This window comes from Desmodus rotundus, chromosome 9, assembly GCF_022682495.2.
Source record: "Desmodus rotundus isolate HL8 chromosome 9, HLdesRot8A.1, whole genome shotgun sequence".
In the NCBI taxonomy this organism is placed as follows: domain Eukaryota; kingdom Metazoa; phylum Chordata; class Mammalia; order Chiroptera; family Phyllostomidae; genus Desmodus; species Desmodus rotundus.
In genome coordinates this window covers 61,993,268-62,015,046 of record NC_071395.1, presented here as the reverse complement: position 1 = coordinate 62,015,046, position 21,779 = coordinate 61,993,268, and the positions used below count along the sequence as shown (strand labels likewise).

The 21,779-nt window shown below is 57.7% G+C and overlaps 1 protein-coding gene across 5 annotated transcripts in view; it reads right to left on the bottom strand.

Moving 5' to 3' along the window:
* RAI1 (retinoic acid induced 1) overlaps positions 1-21,779 on the bottom strand; it is a 108,435-nt gene that overhangs the window by 72,488 nt on the left and 14,168 nt on the right. Inside the window, exons 2-3 of one of the 5 annotated variants that reach the window (XM_053910821.2) lie at positions 17,670-17,754; positions 16,914-16,974 (exon numbers count right to left, since the gene is read on the bottom strand). The exons of 3 other annotated variants lie outside the window; for them this stretch is intronic. The gene's annotated coding sequence lies outside the window, so the exon portion shown is untranslated. The remainder of the gene's footprint in view (positions 1-16,913; positions 16,975-17,669; positions 17,755-21,779) is intronic. One more of the 5 variants, XM_053910822.2, reaches the window with a different exon arrangement.

Genomic DNA, 21,779 nt, shown 5'->3' with positions numbered 1-21,779 from the left:
CGAAGGTTGCCCGAAGAGGCAGGTCCCGGTCGCAGGCAGCGGAGGACTAGGCCGAGACAAAGAAGAGCAGGCCGGGGACTTCAAGGTGGCCCGCACCTCCAGGTGCCCCACCGCTGAGGTGTGGCCCAGCCTGGCGCGCTAAAGGCTGGCACGTGGAGCCCGGGCACCGCTGGCGTGGGCCCCTCCTTGCCCCAGTCCTAGAGCTGCCCCCCGCACAAGAGCTCCAGAGCCCCAGGGGCATGGAATTCTGCGCCCCAGGCAGGCGCGGTAGTGGGGTTCTGAACGTGAAGTAGGGCGCAGTATCCAGGGGCTGTGACTGAGCGCTGGCCTGGCCAGAGCCTTGCTAGGGCTGCTAGGGCTCACCGCCCATGCAGCCATTCATTCATTCATCCACCCACCCTTCTCCCCAGACACGTGTCCAACCTGTCGTGGGTCTACTCTATTATCGATCATCATTATTGATTATTGAGCTACGGACCACACAGACTTGTCAGACCTGACTCTCTCACTCTCCTCCACCCTCACCTCCACTTCCCTTTTCAGACTCCTCTCTGTTCTGGGAAGAGTGGAGGAGCGCAAGTTTTGCAGTTCAGTGATCTGCCAAAGCCTTCTCCTCATTTCCCAATGCCCCACCCCACCGTACTAACGGCTCCATACATGGGGGGCGGGGGAGCGCTTCCTCCCACCCCTGCCCGGGCCTCACTGAGGCCCTTGGCTCTCAGGCAGCTGCAGGACGGTGGCTACCGGGAGCACCTCTCCACCCCACCGTCTGAGTGTCTCCCTCAGTCCAGAACCCTCTGGGCAGGGGGAGAGGAAGCAGAAAGGGGTTTTATGAAAGGGTTGCTGTGCCTCCAGGTTCTTGGCTGAGGGTTACGCAGGGGCTGGTGGCACTAGTGCTCCAGGGGCCTGAAGAGTCAATCCCAAAGAGTGTCCACGGGGAAACAAAACAGAATCCTGAGCTCCAGCTCAGCCCTGATCAATCCCAATGCCCAGAGCCTCACTGTCTCCTTGCACGTGCTGTTCCCTCTGCCAAGGAATCAATATCTTACTGCTAGGCCTGGAGCATCCAGACTCCTGAGCGTGGCTGCCCAGAGACAAAGAGCAGCCCCCTCTCCCAGAAATGGACCCAAAATGGCCCTCTGGGCTGACTGACCCCTGGCTTGCCTGGTAAGGATGCAGCAGCAACAAAGGGGGTGACTGACTGCAAGCACCTACTCCCAGCCAGCAGGCCCTGGGCAGCCCAACTCTACCCTGGGCTTCCTGACTTTAAGAGGCAGGCTGCTTAGTCTGAACTTTTAGGGGACCAGGGGCCCTTAGTCCTAAACCTGCCGGGTGAGCCAGGAGAGGCCCACTCTGTGTGCACCATTAGACAAAAAAGGCCCAAGTCCCTGCTGGGGGCCACCAAGCCATAAACCGATCCATAGCCCGTCCCGGTGCTGCCTGCCCTAAAGCCCCAGGCTGTCCCTCTCACAACTTGACTCAGCCACCTCCTCTGTGCGGACACCCACAAGGTCAAGGCTGGCAGGTGGGACTTTTAGGGTGGCAGTGTTTGCCACCTTCCCCTGGGGAGGGCGGGGACATGCTCCCATCCCCTCCCTGGTTTCAGGGTGACCAGAAGAAGAAAAAAGTCCCTACAGTTGTTGAGGAGACCCCACAAAATCAGCCACCACTCTGACCTCATTCCTGAGCCCCCCATGCCACTGTCCCGTGAATTTATAGGCACACTCTCATTTCAGGGCCTTTGTACTTGCTGCTCCCTCTGCCTGGAATGCCTTCCCTAGCTTCTAACATACCACTTAATTTACTTATTTGTGTGTTTTGTATTTGTTTTTGTCTGTTTGCTCACTGGTATGCCCTCCATACCTGCAATGGCTCCTAGCACACGCTCAGTGAGTAATATAAGTGAATGAACGAATGAGGCCGACCTAGCCCTCCTCCTGGGAACATGACCCAGCCCAGGGCTATCTCTTCTTTGAAACAACAGCCCCTTTAGGAAACAATAGGGGTGGCTGGGGATGGAGGACATCTGGACAAGGACAGGTCATGTGATTCATGAGAGGTCACTCAGGGAGTGCACTTCACAGATTCAGGATTCCGGGCACACATCCTAGGGGTCTGAAGGATTGAGACGGTGGTGGGCGGCTTATCCCGAAGGAGAGCAGAGCCCTGCATCTGTTCAGGGCTCTGCGTTTGTTGTTCCTGGTGGCGGTCCAGGGGGGCAGGGTGTCCAGATCCACACCTGCGAGAGGGGGACATAAACCCCTACCTGACCAGGGCCCTTCTACAAGTGTTACGTTGGAGGGTCATTAGGAGGCCCCCGAGCAAGGATCTGCCCGCATCTGAGAGGAGAGACCCGGGCTCAGCGCTGTGGAAGGGCTCGTTGAGAACACCCAGCAGGACAATCTGATCCCTCCCTGGCTGTTTCCGGAGAGATTTTTCTCGCCTCTGCCTGGTACAGAGCAGGTGCTCAATACACATTTAGAAAGCAAATGAAGAAAGAGGCGGTGCCCAGATTCAAACTTAGGTCTGTGTGGCCCTGAAACCCTTGCTTGTTCTCTCAGACTCTACTGGCAGGGCTCCATGGGACCACGGTGGCAACCCCAGCACACAGCAGGTGCTCCATAAGTGCCCAGGGGACTGCCAGCAGGGGATGCTGCCTGGCTGGCAAGATCCCTGCTCAGGCCAGCAGTCTCACTCCACCACCTACCTGCCACAGGATTCCTAGTCCAGGCTACGTGGGGAGAGGGGATTCACCCCCCTTGCTTGACTGGTAGGGAAATTCTATGGAGCCGAGCAGGGTGTTCACAGGTCTCAAAGGCCCGATGTTTCCTGGTGAGGCGTGGCTGTGTTCGGGACAGCCTGGGTCTGGACATGTTGCCCCTTTTTTTGCCTAACTGAGTAGCTGCTTTCATGCAAAGTATGTGTCCGAATGCTATTCCAGGGTTAAATAATAAACAGGAGCAGGGAGGGGACCCCAGGCATGGGCTTCAGGAAGGCAGGCAAAGGGTCAGCAGGGCTGCCAGATGTTGGACTCATTGATAGGCCACCAGGGACAGGGGTTACCCAGTGGCCATCCAGGTGGGCACAGGAGGCAGAGAAGAGGTGCCTGGACTCCACCCACCAGACCAAGCCGGTGCCACTGAGATTCAGGAATTGTGTTCAAGCTCAGGCCTGGTCTGGTCACTGTAGGCCCTCCTCGCCCTGGGGCTCTGTGCTCTCCAAGGAGAGGACAGGGCATCAGGCACCTCACTTGCAAGAAGGAAGCCCTGGGGTCAGAGGGGCCAGAAAGGCAGAATGTCTGCTCCACACGTTTGTGCAGTAGTCAGCCAGCGATTTCTAGTCCTTCTCCCTCAGATCGGTCACCGTTCCTATTTCAGAGACTGGGTCACTGAGGTCCAGACAGTTGACCTGCCCAAGGTCACAAGTGGAGCCTAGCAGAAATATTCATCCATTCAATGGACAAATATTTATTGAGCACCAACTATGGTCCAGGCACTGTTCTAAGTGTTGAGGATTCAGAGCTAGGAATGAGACAAAGTTTCCAGTCTTTCTAGCTGTGATACTGACAACAAACAAATGAATGAGTAAATTATGTAGTATGTTACATTTAGGTGGAGCAGTGCTGTAAAAAAAAAAGCCAGGGAAGGGGACTGGCAGCAACTGGGGGAGGGCTTTGTTTTCACACTGGGGGTTCAGGGAACTCACACTTGAAACCATTTGAGAACAGACTTGGAAGACTAAAGTGGTGAGGCAGGCAGCTACCTGGGGGGAAGCTGTGCAGGTTGCTGGAACAGCAAGTGCAAAGGCCCTGAGGCAGGAACGGGGCGGGACTTTTCAAGGAATGGCAGAGGCTGGTGTGGCGGGAACAGAGAGAGCAGTGGGTGAGTGGGAAGAGGTAAGGGCAGAGAGGTGATGAGGAAGTGAGATTTTGAGCACAGTAGGGACATGACTTCCCTGAGGTCCTCACAGTATCCCCCTGGCTGCTGTAAAGAGAACAGGGGTGGCGCCAGCGCAGGAGCGGAGGTGGGGGGGACCACCAAGGTGACCTCTGCACAAGTCCAAGCAGGCAGTGACAGGGCCTGGCCAGGGTGGGGACCACAGAGAAAGCATTAGATTCTGGATGGATTTTGGAGGCAGGGCTAACGGATTTAGCTGACACTTCTACTCTGAGGAACTGGAAGGATGGAGCTGCGGTGACTGGCCAGTCCTTCCACGGTGAATGGTCTGGGGCTGGTTCCCAGGGCTGCTGGGAGGGCACCTGCTCAGGAAGGACTGACCCCGCCCCCTCTGACAGATGAATGCCCTCGGGGGCCAATCTGTTAGCTCAGCAGCTGAAGAGGCCCCATTTCTCCTGGATGTACCAGGAACAGTGTCCTGCCTGGGTCATCACTGGGTGACCTGTCAGTCACTTTCCCGCTCCAAGCCTCAGTTTCTCTTTTTTATGAACACATTGGGCCAGGTCAGAGGCCAGGGGCCCTGTCTGCCTTCTCTCCCTGCTGACTCTTACTGTTCTCCCAGACCAACTGAGTGAAGCGGCTGCACAAACCTCCGGTTTGCAAGTCGCCCCCTGGGCTGTGTTTGCAGAGCACCCACCGAGTGCCAGGCCTTGTCAGGGGCACCAGGGAGACAGCAGTGAACAAAAGCAACAGTCCCTGCCCTCCTGCACTGGCATGGTTACTAAGCAATTCCACCCTGTTCCTCTTCCTCCCCCACCAACACGCTCTAGTGCCCGGCACTTCCTGAGAGCTGGGCCACCACGTGAGACTGGGACATAAACACTTAAGAAAATGTTTTCCTTTGAAAGCAAAGAACTTGATGTTTTAGCTGGGGGCAGTGGTAGGGCATCAGGATTATGAACACCCAAGTTCCCTTAAGTTTTTACATTTTCAAACAGCTGGCGTGTCTTGTCCCCCATAACCGCACCTCAGGGGATGGCAGTAGAGGCCAGAGGAGAATCTGGAATCTACCTATTTAGTTTCTGGCCCAAGTCTGGGCAAGAGAAGCTGCTGGGCATCCACCGCTCTGGCCCTGGGTAGGGTTGGGGCACATCGCCATCTCTGCCTGGGCCTGGCCCTTGGCCGCATAAGGGCTGGGCTGGGCTGGGCTCTGCCCGCCGAGCCCTTTTGCCGCCTGCCTTTGATCTGCACAACCTTCAGTCTCTACTGCCTATGGCTTTTTCTGCTGTCAGTCTGTCCATCCTTCTTTCCTAGACTGTGGGAGACCACCAGATGAGGTCATACAACTTCAAAATCCAACAGGCCAGAGCCGCCCTCTAGGGACCCTCTTCTCCTGGCGGGGCTGCAGAGGAGGAATCTCAACCTCTCTGTGACCTTCCCCCTCATCCCTGTGGCCCCCTCGCCCATGCCAGGGCAGCCTACAGGCCCCACCCTGCCCCCACTGGCATTCACCTGCCTTTTCCAGCATCTGAGTGCCCTGGAAGATGCTGAACTTGTGTCCCTGAGCTTGGAAGAGGCAAGGCCCTAGGCTCAGAGTTCTGTGGCTGCAGGAAGGGATGGAGGGAGGGGGTTGGAATGAATGGAAAAAAGAGGGCAGCTGGAAAGGAAGGCAGACAGAGAGATGGGGAGAGAGAAGGGAGGAGGATGAGAGATGAGGGGAGAACTGAGGAGAAAATGAGCAAATGAGGAAGAAGAAATGGATGAGGAGAGGGGAGGGCTCCAGAAAGACCTGAAGGGGTGGCACCAGGAGAGGGGCACACAGGGATCCCCGCCCACAGCCTCCAGGTTTGGGGTGGCTCCGCCCCTGTTCTGCATTCTCTGGCCAGAGGACATCCCTTTGTTCTGGGCTACAACCAAGGTCACCCACGCCTGGCATATCTGGCCTGGCTAGGATCCTCTCATAGCCATAGAAGCTGCTCACAGAGCCACATGCCTGTGTGGTGCCCAGCAGGGCCTACAGGGGCCTATGCAACCTGTGCCCCTACCTCATGAGGTACAGCCCAGGGCTCAAACCCACACTCTTGGCCAGGAAGCTACCAAGAAGCTGAGGACAGTGGTGTGGCTGAGGCTTATCCAGTCCCCTGTGCCAATATAGACAGACCTCTGACCCCAGCCTTCTGCCATTAATGGACTTCTGACCCCAGCTATAGTCTCTAGCCACATACTATGGACATCTGGCCCCTGCTACAGATTGACCTCTGACCCCAGACCCAGTCTGAGCCTGAACCCTGATGCTGACAGAGGAGCACTGTGTGACCATCCCGTGGACGCATTCCACCAGGCCACCAGGGACCATGCGGGAGGCTAAGAGCCACCCCACCCCTGAAATAAGCAGCACCATCAGCCCGGAACATGGTCCACACTGAGACCTCAGGGCCGTGTGGTGGCTAAGGAGAGCCTGAGGCCCCCAGCACTTTCCCCATGCCTGGGCCAGTCTGAGCAGGCCGGGCACACACACAGACACAGCTTGAGTCAGACAGACCTGCACCTGCGCCACCATCAGACACACAGGCCCAGCCCATGACCCTCACACACAGGCACATACGCAGAGACACACTCGGCCTGAGACACACAGGCGCCAGCACGCAGACGCCCACCAAAGCCGAGCACAGAGTGCAGTCTGGCCCTGCCCCCACCCATTCTCACAGGGCCACACAGCCCCTCCCACCCAGGCCCAGTGGGTCCCCAGGCGCCTGAGAAGGGAATGATAACATCCCTCCTCCTCTTCCTCTCCTTCTGAGAGGCTAGGGAACCCTCAGGCCCCTCCCTTGGCCCCAGTGGCCTCCTCTGCTTGCCAGGAAGGGAACCCCATGAGAAGGAAGGGCTGGTGTTGCTCCTTCTCCTCCAAACTCAGGGCTGCTGCCGAACCCCTGGTTTTACAGGGAAGCTCTTGTCACACAGTAGCTAGAAGCTACCAGGACAGGCATAGACACACACTCCCCCAGGGGAACTACCTGACACACCATCTGTGTGTTCACACACTCACGAGATGATAACGTGTGCTAACATGCACATAGGAGGTGTAAAGAGGGACATGTCACATGTGACATAGATGCCCACATAGGGACACGCACAGGCCCCTCTGCAGAAGAGTGTGCACACGTGCCCGCACACACACCTGCCTCCGCCCCTCCTGTGTTCCCTAACCCCAGGCTCCCCAGGTCAAGGGCCTCAGAGCTCCCGGGAATGCCGGGGGTCTGCAGTGGCTCAACCACTCCTCAAAGGACCCCTCCAGCCCCTTCCCAGCTCAGCTCAGAGCCCCACAGCCCTTGCCCTCCCTCAGCCTGGTGGTACCATGGATGCCAGCTAGCGTAGGGCTTCTCCTGGCCCCCAGCCCCTCAGCCCCAGACTGGTGAGGACCCCTGAAGTCCCCCTGACCACTCAGCTGCTGCCTGGACCTGGGCAGGTTTGGCCAGCTCCCTCCCTACTCAGGGAGCCTCCATCCTTGGGATCAGAGAGAAGGAGGCTCAGCCTCGGGGTGGGGGTGGGGGTGGGGACAGGGAAGTCCCTGAGTCTCAGGGACCATTATGACAGGAAGCTTTCCCTAGGTGGGGGTGCCTGGGTCTGCAGGGGCTACCTCTGAAGGACGAGAAGAGAACTGCTGATGGAAAGGAGGGCTGGGGTGGGAAGGACACTCACTGTGCTGTGTGGATTTTTACTAAGTGTATGTATGGGGAGGGGAGGGGAGAAAGTGAGGGGCACGGGGAGGGGAAGGGGGGAAGAAGGGAGGAGGGGGAGATTCTTGTGATTGTACTTTTCCTTCTGGTTTGGCTTCATCCCAAAATTCCCTAATGGAACCCAGGTGACTGTTCCCTGGGTCGTGGGGGTGGCATACAGACAGTGCTAACTCTGCCAAGCATTCCCCATGGGTCCTCCCAGCAGTCCTCTGAGGTGGGTGTCCTTTGCCCATTTTAGAGATGTGGAAACTGTGGCTCAAAGAGCAGAGGAGAGAGGCACGAGCCCGAGTGGCTTCAGGTCAAGCCTGAGCCCCTGCCCTGCCTTGTGAACTTCTCACAGAGGTGTTCTTGTTCCCTGTTAGGCCCCGGGCCCAGCTCAGGGCAGCCCAGACGGCATGGGTGTGGAGGAAGGAGGGAGACTCCTGGCTTCAGCCACCCACCTGGGGGATGAGGTCATGGTTCCCTCCCTCCCCATACACCCTGAACCAGGAAAGGTGCTGCCCTGCCGGCCCCCCCAGGCAAGCCTAGCTCTGTGGCATCCTGGCTGTGTGTCCCCAGGAAGCTCCACACCCTCTCTGGGTCCAGTTGCCACAGCTGTGAAGAGGGCTAATGCTTCTGCTCCTGCTTAGCTCGCAGGGAGGAGGCGGCGGAGGGGGTGTGATATGGGCAGGAAAGCAAACTTCTAAGCCGTGTAATGTCTCTCTCCCTAAACTTAGCAAAAAGCTCACAGTCTGAGACCAGAAGAGGCATCTATGAGAGCAGCTATGAGGGCCCTTCACTGGGCGGGCCAAAGCCAGGTCCAACCAACCACAGTCAGTGTATCCTTCCAGTCAGGTTTCCGTCCCTGCTGTGGGGAGAGGTTGCTGGTTGGTCAGTTTTCTTGCACAACCCACACCACTCCCAAACTGTGACGAGAGCCATGCCCAGCTGCCTCCCATCACACTTGAGTCTCAGTGTTTTCACTTTGAGAACAGGAGGGCAGCGGGGTCGGGGTGGCGTTGAGGACGGATGGGAACTGGTAGGTGGAAGTCGCCAGGGTTTGCCACATTGTGAGCTCTCAACAAGTGTTAGTCAGTCTGAGACTCTTCGTTCCCTCCCGGCCCAGGGAGGGAGCCGAGTTTCCGCCTCTGGGGCAAGTATGAAACCCCAGCTTCACGGTGCTGGTCTGGATGTTTAATTTGGAAATCCCACTTGGTTGCGTTGCTGGGGTGAAGGCCCACCCCACACTTTGTCCCCAGTGCCAAATGAGGACGTGTGCTCTGGGCTATTAGCCCCTGAGCCCTTTTACAACCTCCCAGAGGCCAAGTGAGGGTTGGGGCAAGGAGGGGCCTGGCGCTCTTGCTGCAGACCCAGGAACTGGGGCTCAGAGCAGGAGCTGAGGGTAGAAGCAAAAGGAAGACAGATTTCACCTCCATATAAGGAAGAGCTCGTTGACAGGCACAGCTGCCCAGAAATGGAATGAGCGAGCTGCCTTGGGCGGCAGTGAGTGACCGGTGGCCCAAGGGGTGCAAACCGAAGGAGGTGGTCTTTGGGTGGAAACAGGCAGACAGCTCAGACACTGTCGGGGGTTGGGGGGGCAATGGAACCCCTGGTTGCAGCCTGGCCAAGGCCTTGTGAGCAGGGATGCAACTGCAGAAGGTCCGCGCTGGGGGTCAGAGCAGGAGCCCCTGCCCTGCAAACGCCCTGCAGACAGAGCTCCAGAGCTCCAGTGCGGTGGATGGGAGCAACTGCGCAGCCCCTCCAAATCAGTTCCCTGCCCACCTGCCCACCGGGTCACGGAGCATCCACTTTTTAGAGAGGAATACCTACATGCAGTTCTTAAAGTTGGATCACATATGAAAGTGCAAAGGAGTAAAGGAATCCAGGCCACTCCTCTCCTGGCGACGGTCGCTATTGCCTCTTCCCTGTGCGCATCAATTTTGGTTAGAAATCCTGGTGGGCTCTAAATATTTTTATTGAGGTACAAGTCACCCTTTTCAAGTGGTTTTGGTATATTCACCCAGTTGTGCAACTATCGCCACCACCTAATTTCAGAACCTTTGCCTCCCCTCTAAGAGGAGCCCCTCCCCGTGAGCAGTCCCGCCCACTCTCCCCCCACACCACAGGCCCTGCCAGCTGCCACTACTGGCCCGGTGAGTGCAGTCACCACTTCCCAGCCTCCCTGTGCCCACCCCTGCCCCCTTCAGCCCTTGTGCTAGCCACAGGGAGCCTGCCAAAGCCCAAGTGGGGCCACATCCTTCCCTCCCTCAGAACACTCCATGGCTCCCACCTCACACATGAGTTAAGACCAAACTCATAACCGAGGCCTCCAATCCCCTGCGCACTCTGAGCCCTGCTGCCTATGGCCTCAGAGCCTTCCACTCTCACTGAAGCTCCCTCTGCTCTAGCCAAGCGGGACTCTTCAAACAGCCAGCTAGGCCTGCTCCAGGGCAGCTCCTCGCCCTCTTCCCAGCTTTCCCCACCCCCTAGTTCTGCAGCCCACTTTCTTCTCCATGACACTGCCACCTGACAGATCCTGTCCCCTGACTTCTCCCCACTAAGACGGTAGTTTCGTCACTTGATGTCTTGTTCACACCCAGCGCAGAGTTACACCTCAGTGAATATTTGTGCTGTTTCCAATAATACAAACAATACCCAGGGAGCAGTGCAAACCCAAGCGCTCACAGATCAGACACTGTGAGCGGGCAGCCCCGCCTGTGCACGTGCGCAGCTCAGACCACACTGCGCCTCTATTAGCTGAACCAGGAGAAGTCACACAGAAGTCCAAATTCCTGCTTCTCTTGAAAACACAGCTCCGGCCATCCAGGGCTGCACACCCCGCATGACGACCATCAGTGGGCACTGAAGGGCTGGGCCTGGGGGCACCAGCACCCTGGCTCTGGGGTCGAGGGCTGCCTCTGCCAGGTGGGCCCTTCACAGGCAGAAGGCTGTGCGGTCCTAGGAGGGGAACATTTTGTTGCCCCTCAGAGATGACCCAGATGTAACCCCCGGGGGGATGGCTTCCCTCCAGGAGCAGTTGGAGTCCTCCCCTGTGGATGCTCCCTGCCTGCCCCAGCCCACCTCCTACCTGCCTTTCCTTCCCAGGTTCACCAAGCTCCCTGTCACCCCTTGCAGCCACTGTGCCCTGTGCCTGTTCTCAACTTCATCCTTGTCTTCTAAGAGGCTCCCCAGGGCCTGTCCAGGGGCCTGGACATATCTTGTGAGCTAGGAGAGAAAAGGGGTATGACCGCCCCCGCCCCCAGCTCACCCTGGCCAAGGAGGCCCTTGGGAAGCTTTGTTGAAGAACTGAATGAACGGCACCCACCCTGAGAACCAGGAGGAATTAAGGGATAACACACGCACCTAGAAGGGTCCAACTGAGTCACAGTGCCCACACACACTTGTTAATCACCTAAGTGCGCCCGTGCGCAGAGGCAGAGTGAAAGAACAGCTGGAGAAGGCCTGCAGTGGGGACACAGGCCCAGACAGAAGGCGGGAGGGCTGGAGCCCTGGCAGGAGCTGCTGCAGCTGGGTGTGTGTGCGTGCATGTGCACCCACGCTGGTGAAGGAGGGGCTCCACGGCGGGCAGTGTTCTCCTGGGGCCTCAGTCCCACCTGCACCCAGGCCTCCCAAATCAGCAGCCTCTCTGGCCGCACAGCCCAGCCCTGCCCCCCACCCTGGGGAGGTTTTGTGGTGCTTCCAGGGCCGCACCTTCCCATCCATCAGGATTTCGCTGCATTCCTGTGAGTCACTCTCCAAACAAACCCATGGAGGGAGAGGAGGGAACTGGAGGGGAGAGGGAGGCTGGATGCAACCTGGCCCTGCCTCCTCCCCCTGCCTGCTCTCCCACTCTCAGGCACGCTTGGGGCCCCCACCAGGAGAGCTCTGGAGTTAGCGTCTGGTTAGTCTGTGCCATGGACTTTCTGGGTGACCTTGGGCAAGGCCCTTGCCCTCTCTGGGCCTCTGGAGAAAATAACACTGAAGGTCCCCACCTGCAAGATGCATGAGCTTCTGAAGGGACTGTCAGTCTCCAGTGAGGCAGGGGTGCGGTGGGCGGGGAGGTGTGCCCTAATGTCCTTGAGGAAACCTCTGCCCACTTCTTCGTCTCAGATCCCCCACCTCGGAAATGAGGAGAAGGCAAGCCCTCAGCAGGCACAGGGGACAAGGGCACATCTGCCAGGTGCAGCTGGGCAGTGGCCAAAGCACAGGCAGACGCCTCATGCCAATCCCAGGGCCCAGGCTGGCTGCCAGCCCCAGCCCAGGGCCACCAAGGCCTGCACCGAGGTCAGCCTGTGCAGGCCTTTCCCAGGCAGAGAGGGGTCCAGAATGGGAGGAGAGCCTCGCGCGGACCCGGCTCTGGGGGTAGGGGTAGAGACCTGCTGAAAAATGGAAACCCCCACACCAGCAGTGAGGAGGGCGCCTCTGGCTGCAGGGGGTGGGGGGTGAGCACACATGTGTGTTCACAGGACTGCTCCCCGGAGTCTGTGGCTGTTTTTCTGTGAAGAGCTGGCTTCTGAGTCACTGTCACTGTGCCACCACTGCTGACTGATGGGTGTATGCAACAGCCCAGCTCCTGTGCGTGTGGGTCTGTATGTGCTCTTGTGTCCTCAGAGCCCCGGAGCAAGTGTGTATATGACCGTGTGGCCAAGGGCCGACCGGCAGTGGAGGGCACGAGAAGGGGGTATGAGTGTCCGTGGACATGCGGCAAGCAGCAGGGTGTGCGGGTGTGCCTGCCTGTCTGTGTCTGTGTGTATGTGTGTACCAACGCAGCAGGCTGGCATCCAGGAGTGAGTGTGTGTACACGAGAAATTCCTCCTGAAACACCAGCTCTGGAACTGCCTGCCCTGGGCTTTGTCATTCTCTCTGGCTCCCCACCCTGGTAACTGCACCCACACATGTACATGCCCTGGGCATAGACTCCTAAGACTGGGAGCAAAGCTCCAGGCCCTTTCCCCAAGTGCATGCCCTCACACATATTGCTTTGGACCTACTACTAGGGTTCAGTTCACGAAGCCCAGTCAGGGTCCAGCAGGTCACAGATCAGGCCTGGAGGCTGTAGCTGGTCTGGTGGAGGCAGATCAAGGCTGCAGCGAGGCCAGGGTCCTGGAAGGGCATGGGGGTAGGGTAGGGGAATAAATCCAGGGCTGTGCAGGAAGGAGACGTTGGGGGCAGCCAGAGGGTGCTCAGCAGCTGCTCCAGGCTGGGACGGGAACACCCCACAGTGGCTTGCATGTTGGGGCAGCCGAGGGAGGATTGGCTTACAGGTACGATGGGACAGTGGTAACCAGAGCTGAAGGCCAGAAGGTGGGCAGGGCCTCTGGAGGGGTGGGTGATGAGTAGGAAGTCAGGGCCGTTGGCACCTGGGGGCAGGGAGGGGTGTTTCTGAACGTGTGGGAGAGACCGAGAGGAGCCTATCCCTAACACACCACCTGTAGACAGCACGGAGGTGGCATGCACTCTGAGAGCCCCAGTCAGCCCCCCAGCCCCTCCTCTCTCCTGCTCAAACCCAGGTGCCTCCTCCAGGACAGCCCGGGCTCTCCACACGCGGTCACTATCCCGAGAGCGAGGCTCCAGGCTGCTCCCGGAGTGTGCGGTAAAGCCCCAGGCTTCGGGGCCCCTCTTCTAGCGGGAGCCCCTTTTGCTCCCTGCCAGGAAGACAGGGCAGCCAGCCCACTCTGCTTCTGGTGGCAGCCCACAGGGAACTCTGAGATAGAGCGCCCCCTTTGTACCTGGAGTGGTGACAGCACAGGGCCAGCTCCACAGCCCAGCACTTTCAGAGCTGGGGTGTCTTGGGTGTTTCCACGCAGGCTTAAGCTTCTGAGCGCAGAGAACAGGCTCCAGTCAGTTAACTGGCACACGGCCCGGGCAGGCACCTGGTCTCTAGACACGGGGCCACTGCTCTGTGCCCCTCACCTTGTCTAGAGTCCCTTGGTTGTTAGAGGAGAGTGTGGATAAGCGATGGCCACCAGTGAGGTGTGGGGACACGGGGACACGAAGGGTCCCTAGCCAAATGTGATAAGTGGCAAGCTGTCTGGGGAGGTCACAGCAGCCGTGAAAGGAGGGGGAGAGACCCCAGGAGCACTAAGATCTCACCCTTCTGTTGTCCACTGGGAGGTCTCACCGGGGTCCCAGCCTTACTCTTGAGAGCAGCCCAGGGGGGAAGACCGGACCGTAGGATGTGAAAGCCAGTTCTTCCTTCATCCAGTCTTGGCTGAGGGGTACTTGTGTTGTTGGAGAAACAAGAGGCTTACTGAGCTTCCCAGAGTTCATCAAGGGGAGCTCCCCCCTGACCCTGCTGCCACCTCCAGGGCCGTACACACCTGGAGAAGGCCCACAGAATGAGGGGGTCACTAGGGGGAGGCAGGTGGGCAGCAAAGGGGATGGAGCAGAGGGATGGCAGGGGCAAGGCCCGAGAGGTCAGGGTGCCTACTCCTCCACTTCGGGGGGATGGGGTCTGCTTGACCCACACGGCTGCAGCCTCGGAGGCCTGGGTCAGGCTGCAGTGCATGAGGACCCTGGAACCTTCTCCTGGTCTCCATGCTCTGTCTGGCCTCTCAAGTCCTCAGGAGCCTGTGAGTCCCTGGACCCACTCAGGGCAGGCCTCAAGGGGCGTCCACCCAACTCAGGACAAAAGCTAAGTCCTAGCCGTGGCCTAAAGGCCTCTCATGAACCCTCTCTCTCACCCTACTGCAGTCACACTGGCCCCTTCACCATTTCTGCAACCTGTGAAGCATGTTTGTGCCTCGGAGCCTTTGCCCGGATGCTCCCTCTGCCTGTGGTGCCCTGCCCCTAGACAGCCACATGGCTTGCCTACCTCCCTCAGGTCTTTGGCTTTGCTGACTCCTCAATTTAAAACTGCAAATACCTCCCGACTCCTGAGCCTCTTCCCTGCTGTGTTTCTTCTGTGTGTTTACCACCTTCTAACACCCTGTATAGCCCTGTCTCCCACCAGAACAGCAGCTGCACCAGGGCAGGGATCTCTGCTTCGCTCACTGATGTGCACCTAGAACAGGGCCTGGCATTCGGCAGCCGCCCAGTAAATGTGTGTGGAATGAGTGAAACACACCATTATTCAGGACAGGAAAGCCTCCCTTTGAATGGTGAAATCTTTAAAAAAAAAAAAGTCCCCCTTGCAAAAGTTTCGATTCTATTTTTTCCTGAGAAGGTACAAGGAAGAAACACGTGCCACCCTCTCCCAGCTTAGGTCCCACCCCAAAATTAAGGGTTTGCTCTTGGGTGGGAGGGTGGTTCTCATCTTCCTCCAATGTTCAGTCCACTAGCCAACCCACCTTCTGGACATCTCCCCTGGCCATCACTCAGGCACTGACTCCAGACTGATTTCCCAAACCATCCCCGGTCACTATGTGGTGTCCCTGTCCAGCCCACCACTCCCCCAGGCTGCTGGGGCTGCCCACAACCACTGAGCACCCAGGCCTGAGCTCTTCCTGCACCTGTGCCTCAGCCCAGCCCTCAATCTGGTCTCCCTCCCTCCAATCACTTGTCTTTCCTTTTACCAACAGTTCTTCCTCATCGCTGAGCCCAGAGCACTGACGCAAAGGGCAAAGTCTCCCTCTAGCCGGGCCATTACCTGGCCCTGTCTCTGTTGGCCAGACCCAACTGCCCGGGTCTCTGCCACTTCTCGGCCTATGCTCCAGCAGGACCCACTGCCCTGAATCTCGTTCCTTCCCTCTGCCAGGCTCTGCAAGTCTGACGCCCACCGTGCCCTTTCTGTGTCCCCACCTCTGAGCCCCGCAAGGGAGGCCAGCCCTACCCCGTTCTGGGCCATGCCCTGCTACTCTGCAGAACAATCTCCAGCTCCCCACCATCCTGTGGGCTCCCTTGGGCCTCCGAAACAGGTACTCAAGAGATACCTGCTGAATGAATGAATGAATGAATGAATGAAGTGCGCAAATTAGTGAGAAGGTGAATGAAAGGGCGCGAGTCTGAGTGGAACAATTCTAGAAGTAGGTCAGCAGTGAAGTTCGGTTTTTTTTGCCAGGTCGCCTCTGCAGCTCCTTGCTCTGTGTGGACTATTGACAGGAGCCACACTTGGATAAAATGCCCGGTAGTCAGGATGGGCTTTGCAGCTGTAACAAAACCCTCAAATCTCAAGGGTTTAAAACAACAAAGGTTTGTTTCCCATTCATACCACATACCCAGCGAGTTGACAGGGATCCTCCGCTCACTGAATGGTCACACCCTGGGCCACCTAGGGAGAGAGTTCTGGCCTCTCTGAGCAGAGAAATGCTCTGCCCGGGAGAGACATAAATCTCATTGGCAAGCACTCATCACGTGACTCCACCTGCCACAAGCTGTCCAGGAAGCACGGTCCTACCATAGGCTTGGGAGCAAAAGGAACTGAAAATTTTAGCCCAAAGTCCAAACAATACCTCTAATAACACCCACAGCCATACAAACCACAGAGGCCACATACTGACTACTTCCTGTGCTCTGGACTTGAAGTGGGGTTTCACTTAATATTCCTGGCATTATCCTGAGGCCAATACTTGAACCAATACACCCATTTCCCAGGTGAGGCAACTGAAGCCCAAACAGTGAAGCACTGCCAAGGTCATACAACTTATAAGTGCTGCCGAGACTAGAGCTCCCAGCTGTGTGATGCCAGCCCTCCCGCACCCCGCTGCCCAGCAGTCTCTCAGCTTCCCCCGCGAGGCTGGCTGGGGGTCAAGGGCTGCCTGTGCAGGCAAGGAATCCCCATGTGAGGGCCGTAGTGACTACTCCCCGCCCCCTGAAAAAGAGCCTCCTCACCCTGCCCCATCCCATTCCCAGACCTCTCCAAAAGGACCCCAGAGGGGACGAGGCCAGCCCCAAACATTGCTCAGAGAAACCGAGGCTCAGAGGGAGCAGCAATTTGGCCAAAGTCCCATGGCGGGGCTCTGCAGGACTGAGATAAGACCACAGGTCTGTCCACTGCGGCCTGACTGTCCCCAACTGCCTCAGCCACACTGGGGGCCCGGAGAGTGCTCAGCCCCAGCCAGGGCCCCTCAGCAGTGGTGGTGGTCAGGTCCATTCCACCTTCCTAGAAGGCAGGTCCACAGAGGAAGTGTCCCCAGTCCCTGGCCCAGCAAACCTGTGGTCCTGAAGAGCTGGCTGTGCAGCCCAGAACCTCAATGCTCCCAGGAATAGCCCCAGAGGGATGGAGGGAGGTGCACTACTGCCAGGGTCCACATCTAGATGTCTGAAAGCAAGGCTGGGGTGCCTTCAGAGAAGCCACAAGGGGTCTGTGGATACTGGCACAGCACAAAAGGAAAGAGGTCAGTGGAAGTGAAAACAGACCCACCTGGAGTCAGATCCCAGCTCTGTTCTGTGACCTTAACTTCTCTGGGCCTCAGTTTTCTCATCTGTAAAATGGGGTTGTGGTTAAGAGTACAAATGGCATACCCAATACCTGACACATAGTAGGTGCTCAAGAAACATTGTGGCCTTTGTTACTTTTTTTTTTTTTTTTTTTGCCCAGCAACCCCACCATCAATCTGAGTACCAGACTATGATTAACATCTTTCTAGAGCTACAGGGGGACACCCACACCAGACAGGACCCTGGTTCTTGCAGCCAAGAGAATGAACTTCTCTCACATGGTTCCTCCCAAAGGCTCCCTGCCTAGGTGCTTGGTCAGAAAGAGCTCCCATGCTGTACCCAAAGCCCCACTCAGAATCCACGTCCCTAGCAGCACCTGACTCAGCATGGCCAGCCCATCAGCCCAGCCTCCTCTGAGCCCACTCTTTGTCTAGAAGCCCAGAATCTCCAAGTCTCCTCACTCCCTCCTCTTCCTCCCCCACAGCTCCCGGGGGGTAGAGGCGGAGAGGCAGAGCGAGGAGCTCTACACATAGCTCGCTACCCCAATTGTCCAGTCTGAAAGTACTCATTGAGCTCCTACTCCATGCAAAACACTGTGCCAATGACCGTGAGAGAGACAGAATTGAAACAGGCATGGCCACACCACCTCGCGGGCCCACAGCCTGAGAGGAACACAACAGGCATTAGTGGTGCAGCCTAGCCCAGTGGTTACAGACACAGGCTTTGAACTTGTACAAACCTGTATTCGAGGACCAACTCTGCCCCTTCCCCGCTGAGTGACTTTGGGTACAGTGCCTTACCCACACGGGCCTCAGGGTCTCCATCTGCAGAATGAGATAGTACTGAATTCACCTCATGGGTGATAATAGTACCGAGTCCCAAGAGCTTCATGCAGAACCTGGCATGTAGTAGCTGCTCAACCCATGTGAGCCTCATTCCTTGCCCTGATCGGCTAAGGGCAAAGCCTGAAGGCATGCCAGTGGAGACCTCCCCCCAGGTTTCCACCACCTCATTAATCAGGGAGGACTGTCCACCCGGCTGTGATGCCACCTGACATCCCTGGCAGCCTGCATCCATCTCATCTCACCTCCATCTCGTCTGCAAGGACATCTGGGGACAGGGATGGAGCTTGCCAAGTTCTGGCTGAAAGCCAGGCAGACTGGGACCCCAGCAAACCAGAAGGGGCCCACCCAGCAGGCCACAGTGACACTAGGCCCACACAAGTCATTGTGACCTGCCCACAGCTACACACGCACAGGCAGCCCATCGTGAACTCCTGAGGGCGGGGCTGGTAGGCTGCAGCCAGGCTGAGGCTGGGCCATATGCTGAGGGCAGTGGGTGGCGTAAGCCTGCTTGCCATCAGAGGGTCTGAGTTTGGCCCTCTGGGCAGCGGGCAGCCACTGAAGGTTGTTGGGCGGCAAAGGGACCTCTGCCTGCCTCTCCAGCTTTGTGCCTCACCATCCTCTACTGGCCGCAAGTGTTTGTGGCTGTTACTTCCATCCCCACTGTATCAGGCTGCGTGGAGCCCAGGCCTTTGCTCCAACTGTCCCCTACCTAGAATGGTGTTCCCAGCTGATGCGCTAGAAACTGATTTGCTCACGTTTACCCTTCTTCCAGGCTGAGCTCAGAAGCCCCTGCCAACCTTCCCAGCCTGGGCTCTCGAAAACAGTCCTCTGCTTCCTCTATATCACTCCATTTTACGTTAGAGGATGAGCGCTGCTTTCCAAGGCTGCCTCGCCCAGGCCCGAGTCCTGGGAGGCAGAGCGGGGCTCCCTGTCAGTGGTCTCCAGGCGGACACTGCACTTTGCTTTAGGGTTCTTCCTCGGAGATGGCACAGAGAGGTGACACAGGAGCCCATGTGGAGAGACGGTGTGGTTGATGCAGACCAGAGGGGAGGAGGGACTGCTGGGGGCAGAAAGGGGGTGCTGAGGTCGGGGAGTGGAGAAGGGAGGGGAAGGAGAAGGGGCCATCTTGGAGAAACCCCATGACAGGCTCACCTACTCCCTCTTCCCTCTTCTCCTTCCCTCTGAAGAAAGGAGAGGGGTGAGAGGGGAGGGACTGAGAGAGAGAGAAGGGGATGCAGGCCCTTTGGGCCCAAGGCCCCACCTAGTGGTGCACACGGCTCGGGAGAGAGCGTGGGCAGGTCCCACAGGGAACCCTCGTCTCAAGGCTCTCCTGAGGCTCCCATCACTCCCCACCACTGCCTGGCCAGTCTGTGTGGCCAGTCTGGGCTCAGGGCAGCACTGTGGCCCTGGCCCTGGGCCTTCCCGGGGATAGTGCAGAGAGGGGCCAATCAGACCAGACTGTCCTCAAGGGACTGTGGGGACAGGAGATAGGATACACCCCTCACCCTGGGCTGCTACACCCAAGGGAGGGACCAGATAGATCCCAGGGGGACAAAGGCTCCTTTTGGATGGGCAGGGATGGATTTTCGAGAGGGAGAGGGGGCCCTTGTTCCAGGCAGTGGGGACAGTTTCTGAAAGGTTCAGGAGGTGAAGCAGAGAGAAAGGCCTCTGGTGGCACATGAGACACCCTCCACGATGCCTGGCACACACTGAGTGAGCACCACGACTACTGTTGGTGCAGAGCAGGGTGGCACCAGGTCAGTGGGCAGTGGCCAGTCCCCAAGGGTCTTGAATGCCAAGCCAGAGACCACCAGGGTCGAGAGGCCAGAGGGAGGGCGATACATTCAGTGAAGGACCATGTCCCTGAGTGCCACTCCCCACTAGCCCTGCACTCAGAAGGTGAGAGGGGCTGGGCCAGGCCAGCAGGGAGGCTCAGGTCACCCCTGCTGCCAGGCCTGCATAGGTACAGTTAAACTTGCCCCTTCACCACCATTAAGCATTAAAAAGACCCTTGGAATGTGGCCCCCCCCCCAACCAAGGGCAGTAGACAAACACAGGAGGGGTGGTGGGCGTAGCCACCCGAGAGCTGGAGCTGGACCCAGGCTACCAGCTCTCACCAGACCACTAGGGCAGGCCAGCCTGGGGTGGGGGCCCAGGCTGAACCTAACCCTGGGGCGCCCAGCCCGGGCCTTTGGAGGGTAAGGGAGGAAGTCCAACAGACAGGGGCAGGTGTTTCTATCCAAAGAAACTGCGGGGGAAACTGAGACCAGGAGGGCCATGTGATTCACACAGGGTCCCCAACACGGGAGTTAAAATCCAGGTCTCAGCTTGCTAGTGATTCATTTACTCAACACAACAGTAGTAGCAGCCAACACTTGAGGCTGTTACAAGCACTTAAAAATTCTCTCACTTAGGCATCCCTCAGCAATTCCAGGAGCCGATGGGTACTTACTATTGTGACCCCATTTATATAGGAGGAAACTGAGGCTTGGAGAGGGGCACTGATTTATCTGAGGCCTCATGGCTGGTGAAAAGTCAAGGGGAGGATTTGAACTTGGGCAGCCTGGCCCCTGAAGCTGGGCTCTCAACCACACTGCTACATGACAGGGCTGGGAGGGGTGGCCAGGGAGGGGTGGGACTGTGACTCTGGGAAGGCTCTGCCATGCGGACTGGACTAGACTGTCGTCTGCACCACCAATCATAGCTTTGAGGGAAGATAAGCTGTAAGCTGGAAACTGAGGTGAAATCAGCCAAGGACTGCTCACTGCCAATTCATTTGGTTTTTTTCTCCCCCAGACATTGGGTGGGCCTTCAAAATGGGTCTGTGGGCAGGACGTGGCAGGAGGACAGTCAGTTTGCCACCTCGGTCTAACACACAGCACAGTGCCTGGCAATTAATAGCTGCTCAGTAAACTCATCCAGCAAGTGAGCAAACGAATGCATGAACAAATGCCTCCCTCTACAACTGTGGGGCAACAGGGACTGCTTTTCCAATTTCATCTCTTCCAGGCTTCCTCCCGCCCAGCCCAGCAGGCGGCTCTCTGAGAGCAAAAGGGCTGAGACAGAATGGCAGGTGGAGCCTGAGGCAGGAGCGGTGCGCTCTGTGGCTCCGGGCATCCCCTGGGGCAATGCCTCAGGCATTCCAAAGCCTAGCTTGTTGGCAGCAGATGTCTTGAGGGCCCTGGAAGAGGAGATACAGGCTGTCTGAGTTCCACTCAGAGATGATGGAGCTGGAAGGGAACTTAAGACGCCTGAGGAGCCCAGAAAAGGTGGGCAGTGGTCTGGGGCCACAGCCAGGATCCCATCTCCTGACTCAGGCAAGTCCTGGCTGAGCCTTCCAGGTACCTGGGAACACCCTGCAGCTGGGACACAGGACTCCCTCCCTCCACCAGAGAAGCTCTTCGTGTGCTTGCATGCTCGTCTTGGCTTGTGATGAACGTGCATTCCCATACAGGAATGTGCAATGACACAAATAACTTGATTATTTGGTTACTGTCTTTCCTCCTTGGCCACGCCTCCCCAAGGGCAGGGATTATGAACACCCAGATCATAGCTGATTTCAGTCCTGGCACAGCAGGCTGCAAACACATCTGTCCATCAGATGAAGTATTATTACTACAAACAGTCACAGTGCCAAAGAACAATGAATGCTAGTGTGGACACTCCTGCCTCCCAGGTCCCTCCAGCACCCTGTGCCCTCACACAGCTGGCTCAGGGGCCTGGATGGGCCTCGATGCCCCTAATAGCTGAGCTGGCTGGGGGCTGCAGGCAGGAGAAGGGCTTGGCCGCCCTCTTTCCAACTTGACCCTGAGACAGACCCACCCCCTCAGTCGATGGTTGGCCTGCAAAGGTATCTGTCCCAGAGGGGCCCTCAGCAACCTCATTAGGAAAGTAGTGGCAGATGCATTAGCTGCTGAGGTGGTGGGGAGGGGGAGCTGAGGGCTGTCACAAGGCTGAGGAAAACCAAATGCTGGCCACTTTCCCACTTTCTGGGCTACTGGGCC